Here is a 7,499-nt window from a genome sequence, read left to right as displayed (position 1 = left end):
CAGGCTAAACAGCCCCAGTTCCCTCAGCCGCTCCTCAGAAGACTTCTTCTCCAGGCCCCTCACCAGCCTCGTTGCCCTTCTCTGGACACGCTCCAGCACCTCAACGTCCTTCTTGTAGTGAGGGGCCCAAAACTGAACACAGTATTCGAGGTGCGGCCTCACCAGTGCCGAGTACAGGGGCACGATCACTTCCCTACTCCTGCTGGCCACACTATTTCTGATACAGACGAAGAAGAAGAAACAGGTTACTGCCCTGCACTGGGCTTGGAGGAAAACCAGCTCTGACATAAGACTTTCTTATTTTCTAGTACCTTTCATGGAGTGCCACAAACGATTTATGGTCAGGGTTACACTTTACGTGAGTCAGGATACTACCAAATATCTTAATGATTGGACTAACTGCCACTTGCCTCCTCAAAGCGAATCACAGAACAAATGGAAACGGAGCAAGTTATTTCACTGTCCTATTTCGGAGACCGCACAGGTAGTTAGGAAGACCAAAGAAGATGCGATTGCCCTGATGCTCTCACTCTCTCCCACAGATCCTCCCGATTTCAAATGGACCTTTCAGGAACTCCACACCTTCTAAAGTTAAAGACTAAGAGGCTGCCCAAGGCAACAGAGCAACACTTACTGAGTTGGAGAGTGAACCTAGAACTGGATTTTCCATCACTGCACTGGAGCATCAGCTCTACATTTAACAATGAACAATTCTCAATCAAACATTCAATAGCCTAAATGCTCTTTTATCCATGTGCTTACCCAGATAATCTTGGTATCTGCTTGCCACATATAAATGAGGCCAGATTAAAGGTCCACATTTGGATTAATTCAAGCAAGGTGCTCCCAGAATAATGTTTTCATCTAAAAGATCAGAATTAATTAGTCCCAATTTATTTTCATACATGGGGAGGACAAGATTATGTTTCTGATCCTCCCAAATTCATTTTAGTCACTTAATATGTGCCTCACAAACAAGCTGGCACTCACTGACTTTGGGACATGGTGTTACACTCAAGGATTTGTTAAGGACTAAGTCAACGATTCAGATCGAGGACAACATCTGGCAGCCCAGGACTCTGCTGAGGCGAGAAGGCTGCCTCAGACAGGGGAACAAGCTGTTGCTACCAAAACTTAGCCACATCCATGCGCTCAGTGCTCAAATTCCCATTTGTCAGTTAATAAGACAATAATCAGAGGGCCAGATGTTACCATCGAGGGGAATTTAAACTTTAGCACCATGCTTTGAACAGTAGAAGTATTTAAGAAGCAAATCTATTTCTCAAAGGTAATATATAACACATGGTCAAGTTGTGAAAACAACCTTTAAATCCCCTTGTTCTTCCTCTTTCCCAAATGATCTTTTTTCCTTTCCCTGTCAAAAGCATCCTCACTCAGCCCTTCTGTCCTACATCGTTTCCTGCACCTTTTCCCTAATTTCTTGATAGATGTCTTTCTTGGTGAAATCTGCTATTTATAGAAAAGAGCCGTGAGGACAGAAGACAGGGATGCATCGATGAGGTATAACACAGGGAGAGACAGACCCCGCTGTGCTGCCAGCATTCGCTGTAGCTGAGGCAGGCGCTGCCAAAGAGCGGAAGGAGCAGAACTCAACTGCTGCTCATTGTGGTGTTAAGTTTTGCGATGTACTTTATTTCATCTTTTTAAGCAATGCAAGCAAAGTTCTCAGAGACGCTATTTATGTGTAGCTACGGTTATCCAGCATTGCTGCATGTCCTTCCGGAGCCTCTGGAAATCTCAGTTATAAATAAGTCCATGAAAACCAGGGAGCTCGGAGTTAGGGTTGATGCTGCCTTAAAGGACCAATTTCATTCTGGTTTCTGTGGCTCCCACTTGGCGGTGGGAAAGAGGAATTAAAGGGAAACGGATTTCTCCAATTTTTGAAGTTCAAGTCAGGACCAGGTGTAACTCTGGAGCCTTTTTAATCAAACACAGTATTACTTCTCATATAGAAGCAACCTGGAAGAAGTCTACTCTGACTTCCCGTATTATATAGATGAGCACGCTGTCCTTCAGAGTGCTCAAACCACAAGTCTACCAAAACATTATGATTAAGAGGTAGCTCCAGTATTTTTGTTTTATTCCACAGGTTTGAAACCCAGTTACGTCCTCTACCATACAAATGAATTATGGGGAGTATCAAAGCTGTAACTGCAATGAAAAAGCAAGTGTTTGTTTTGGGAATTAACGCTCTACACAAGAGCTGGGCAAAAGGAACCGTCTAAGACCAAGCTTAATGTTTCAATATAGGCCATTTTTTTTAGTTTTACCTGATTTGAACGCTCAAGTGCAGCAGGGCAACGGTGATGCTGTTGGGTCGCTTGTATAGGCAACTCCCTACTTTCTGGAAAGCTGTAAGACATCACTGGGCTAATTTAAGTCGAATTCAAAGACAGACTTATGTTATTTTTTCTGAAAGTATTGAGGCATGTACACAGACATAAAAACAATTTGTTGTTCAGCTTCTTACATAAGTTAAATAATAACAGCTAAATTATTTCTAATTTATCCATTAAAACACTCCATTGTCTTTCAAGGGAGTTTTGTAAAATGACTGAGCATTATTAAATGTCTCAGCACCTGCTTTTTCTGTGGATTTTTAGATTTCAAAAGAAAGCTGCTGGTAATGTTTTGTTGATATGTCAAAAAGTTTCATGTGTTGTTTTATAATTAAGCAAAATTTAATACTGGGTAATTAAAGTATTGGGTTGTTGAACATTAAGCTTCTCCCAAAATCTTATTTTCAAACAAATTGAAATTCAAAATCAATTCTCAATTGAAGAGAAAGCAGCAAAGGAAGCCAATTTTCCCCGTGTAGCACTTACAGTTATTTTTATATGTTCGTATGTTTGATTTTTATATGTTAAAACAATGCCAACCTAATTTTTAGGCTGATATACTTCCAGTATAAACACTGCAGCCTCTCTTACAGCTCTCAAATGTTAGCAAGTGCATATAATCATTAAAAAACAGACTGCGGAAGCTGAGGTACAACACAAACCCATGGCAAATCAATGGTTTCCAGTATTCTGCCTCTATCCTTTTTGTCAACCGCAACTACTCAATCACACACAAAGTAATATGCCTAATCCTGCAAAAGGTAAATGTATCTTTTACATTTTACCTATTTTCATAACTTTCGCTTCTAGTAGAAAGACAGAAAGGTAAACACCTGAAAAAAGAGATCATTCAGTATTCAGCATGTTTGTGTATATGTGAAGCCAGTGGTTTAGATGTTTTTATTTGAAATGTTGTCTCCCAACTCTGCTGATGAAACCAACAGCAATGTGTCACGATTGTGACAGATTTTTAAACAAGTGGGTCATCACATTTTTGTATGCGATTCTTCTACATTTAAGAAAGAAAGCTAAAGAAAAAGAATACTAAAATTCAATTTGAATACACTATTATGAAAGTTAACGTACATTTGAGAGTGAGCTACTAAACATACAGGAAGACAGGGAAGAAGTTTTCGTTTTTAAAAAAAAATCAAATATTATAAGGAATAACCATGTTATCCTCTGTACCACACTGGAATAATGCTCTATCAGCAGTAAATAAAACAGGAATTCTGAAATGTACGGGCTTCTGCTTGCACAGCTTCAGTTAGACACAGAAATCAAGGTGTGGGCTGAATTTCACTGAATCAGTGGATTTATGCTGACATAAAAATGCAATGAGGCAGAGCTGAATGGGAACTATATTCCTGCAGGCTCAGCTATTTCACCTCCTCTAATAATTCCTATAGACCATTGGGTTGTTGATGTATATTTTTTCTCACTGTTAAGAAATATTGACAATAAATATATACATATATATATTCCTTGATGATAAAAACTTTAATTTCTCCTACCTACATCACTTCTTTACATATTTCTCCTATATCATGTTATGACGCATCTCCTGCTATTTTTTTAACTTTTTGAAAAGCTCATTTTTCATTCAGATTGTACCTCTTTTCAAAATAAATTTTCGCAATGGCAGACCTCCGGTGTGAATATTATTAGGGCTTGGGTCCACTGAGTTATCTAACTTTAATGCTTAATTTTAATCATATGAATAGTCTCCCTGAACTGTAATACTAAAATATGCTTAATGCTGATCATAGTTATTAATAGGTTTTGTATCAGGCACTGCCTGGAAAAGTTAAGAGTAAAGCTTCATTCTTCAGAGATACATATAGACTAAGAGATGATCCACACTTCGCAGCACACTCACTGTATCACAGACTAATTAAAATAGCAACAGAGGAATAACAACCACCTCATCTTTTGTTTCTCATTACTATTCACTACATGTTCAGGGGATCCAATTGTTTCAGATTCTTTATGAATTAGACTCAATATTTTGTAAAACAGCCCTGAAAAAGGGCTGAAAAACGTAACAGTATAACCTATCATACCATCTATTTGAAAATTTTCATTGGTAACAGTTTTTACACATTTTCATATGCTCCAAAAGTATTATACTTCTGGCAACCACTCTCACTATTAAGTCTGTAGATTGATCAACATCAGACAATAAATTAGGAGAGCACCCATCAAACATACGAGCAAGCCCAACCAATTTTGATTCTGACCTGGTTATTCTCTCGCTATTAAAAGTAATACTCAACTTAGCACCTTCTTTTAAAGACATAAATGTACCCCCCGTGTTTCACGTTGCATGCTTGACAAAGCCGTTTCACTTCTCACACTTCCACTTGTATAAGAAGCCACAATTTAATACCTTCAAAGAGCAGCTGACACCTTGTGGAAAACTTTAAAAAAACATTTCATTTTGACGGAGTTTTCATAATATTGGGCATATTTTCTGTTGGCTTATTTGTGATATGTAACACCAAACTACTTTTTAAGCAACACCTCTTTCAAAGGTCTTGTCCCCAAAGAGAATAGCAGTTTCTACAGCAACCAGTTGTGACTTAAGTCCAGGATTAGCACATAAATAAAGCAAAGTGTGAAGAAAAAGGTTCTTTTCTGCTAAAATTCTTCTGTAGTGAAGAACCAGAGAAAAATAGCCTGAACAGGTAAGTCTAGTGGAAGAGCTATACATAAATACAAAGTTTCAGGAACTTTATCGGCTACATCAATTTACCACAAACATCTTCAGTAGTTATACTGCATCTGAAACATCCTCACCCTGTGTGCCACAACAATGCATAATTCTCCGGGTCTGTTCTTGTACCACATTTACCTCATGGATTTTCATTCCTAAATATTTTAATGCTTTTCTTCCTGATTCCCCCCTTTTCATTTTGGCATAACTAAGCAGAGTTGAATCTCTCTTGAGGCTCAAGTGTATGAGCGGTGTGTCGTGTGGCAAAAAACACATTTGGAGGAAGATCAGAGCTATAAAGAGCATCAGTGGAGTTATAGATGTCTTCACCGGAGGGATAAATGTAATCCATGTGTGCCTGGACAGTAAGTTGAGCACCCAGATGTGGATGAGATGATAGTGCTGAATGATAAGAGAATGGGGAAGGGCGCTAGAACATTTGCAAAGCAGTCATGGGGTTATACTTTTAAGCAGAGATTAAGCAGCTAATTAATTGATTAATCAAAACAATTAACTAGATGTCAAATCAGCACAGCAGCAAATTTAAACAGTCAATTAATTCATATATTCAAAAGAACAGTAAATAATTAATAAGGAATTAAAGAGTTTGTTAATTATGTGGCAGTAGATTAGTTATGCAGAAAACTAAGTGAGAAGCAATTAATTAATTATGCAGAGAATCAAATGAGCCACAAAATATTTATGCAAAGAATCCATACAAATGGGCAGTTTAAAAACAGATGGGTGGCAAAAATGCTGAGATACATTAAAAAAAAATGTTTAATAAGAGTCAATTACTGGTAACTGTAGTTAGCTAAGCTATTAAGAAAACCATTTGAATCAAGAACGAAAGTCAGGTCAGAAATCAATTGAGTGAGGAGAATTAGGTTACCAAATAGATTCTAAAATAAAGATTCATCCAGACATTAGGAGTTATTGACAGTTACAAGGGGCAGGTCTGGTTTAGAAACACAGGTCAGTGAAATTGAAATGGACACCGAAAATATGCCTTCGCCACGGTATTTTACTATCGTAACCTCAGCATCCGCTTTGCTATCTCCTTTTGCTTACTGCCCCAGTGCGGGACCCTGCATTGTATTCAGTTTAGATTATAAATGAATTAGTATTCATATCTTACATTCGTCTGCAAATTGTCATACATACAACTGCAGCATTAGACATAAATAATACTCTGCATGAACGTTTTCTCCAAAGTTTAACTCCCGCAACATGCCTTCGTTAAAATGAGCTGTGTAACGCATCTGAGAAAAAGGCTCCATTTATATTAGTAAAAGGGAGTGAGATGTACATCATGGCATCAGTGTAACGAGAAGGTAAGTTACACAGATGTGATGCTACAAACTTGTCCAAGCGGTGCCTTCGTAGTCAACCACAGATAATATTAGGGCTCAATAAGATATAGTATAGTGTCTATCCGTAAGAGCTATTTGATTTGAAATGCCTGTTTTATTACTTAGATGACTGAGATGAATTTGTAACACATCAACTAATGCTAACCTATGCCAAAAACCCCCACAGACTATTTCTGTGTTATGAAGTAATGCAAAATTTAAAAGACAAGGTGGTGAAGATTGGATGCGGTAGGTACAGTTATAAATCAGCTGGAATTCATCTATATTTAATATTCATGGTGCCACTGGCTATCCTAGAGGAAGGAAGCACAAAGGCTTCCTTCATTTTCAAATGCAAAAGGCATGGAGATCTGAGAGTGTGTCTATGTATAGAAATGCAGGAAAACTGTACGTGCTTCAAAGAAAAAAACCAAATGTCAACCTCACTAGTTGAAACGGATTAAAGCTGCGAATAGATTCAGGCAGCACTGATTCAAGGCTTCCCAACAGTGTACGCCTCAGAGTATGGCCACTCTAAGGATGACAGGACAAGGTTTATCTGCTTCCAGGACAGGAAAGACAGATGAAGGACTGTGACATAAACTGCTGTTTTTGGAAAGCCCCCAAGTCTCCTCGTTCGCAGTACGGCTGCTGCTCCACATCCCCTGGGCTCTCCCTAAGCGACATCAGCTGGCCTGGCAAAGGATGGAGTAGACTCATGGCTGGGTTTTTCCGTGCCTTTGGCTTCGCTCCCCTAAACAACTGACTCTACTGCCTATACCTACAGTCAATCACGGAGAGCAACATTCAGAGGTGAAATGACGTTAGCCCTTTCTAGCTTCACTTTTCCACATGGTCTTTATTAAAGAAACAGGATTTGGAAGCGATGAGTACAAACAGCCATAGCAAAAATCTCAAAGTGGTCTGCACACTGAAAAAAAGCTGAGAACTGCTGCTGCCACGGATGATATCCAAAATCATCAATGTTAATTCCCAGCCAAAATAGCCTGGGGAAACTCTTTTCTAGAGATGGTCCGAACTTCCATATGCAATGTAAAGACACTTCACTCT

The 7,499-nt window shown here is 38.7% G+C and overlaps 1 protein-coding gene across 2 annotated transcripts in view; it reads right to left on the bottom strand.

The window, feature by feature from the left end:
* Positions 1-7,499, bottom strand: part of TRAPPC9 (trafficking protein particle complex 9) — a 562,867-nt gene that overhangs the window by 191,072 nt on the left and 364,296 nt on the right. The gene's annotated exons all lie outside the window — the stretch shown is intronic.

The sequence above is a fragment of the Aptenodytes forsteri genome, unplaced genomic scaffold (assembly GCF_000699145.1).
Source record: "Aptenodytes forsteri isolate BGI_AS27 unplaced genomic scaffold, ASM69914v1 Scaffold182, whole genome shotgun sequence".
Taxonomy (NCBI): domain Eukaryota; kingdom Metazoa; phylum Chordata; class Aves; order Sphenisciformes; family Spheniscidae; genus Aptenodytes; species Aptenodytes forsteri.
Note: the sequence above shows the minus strand (reverse complement) of the source record. Positions and strands in the feature narration are given on the sequence as shown.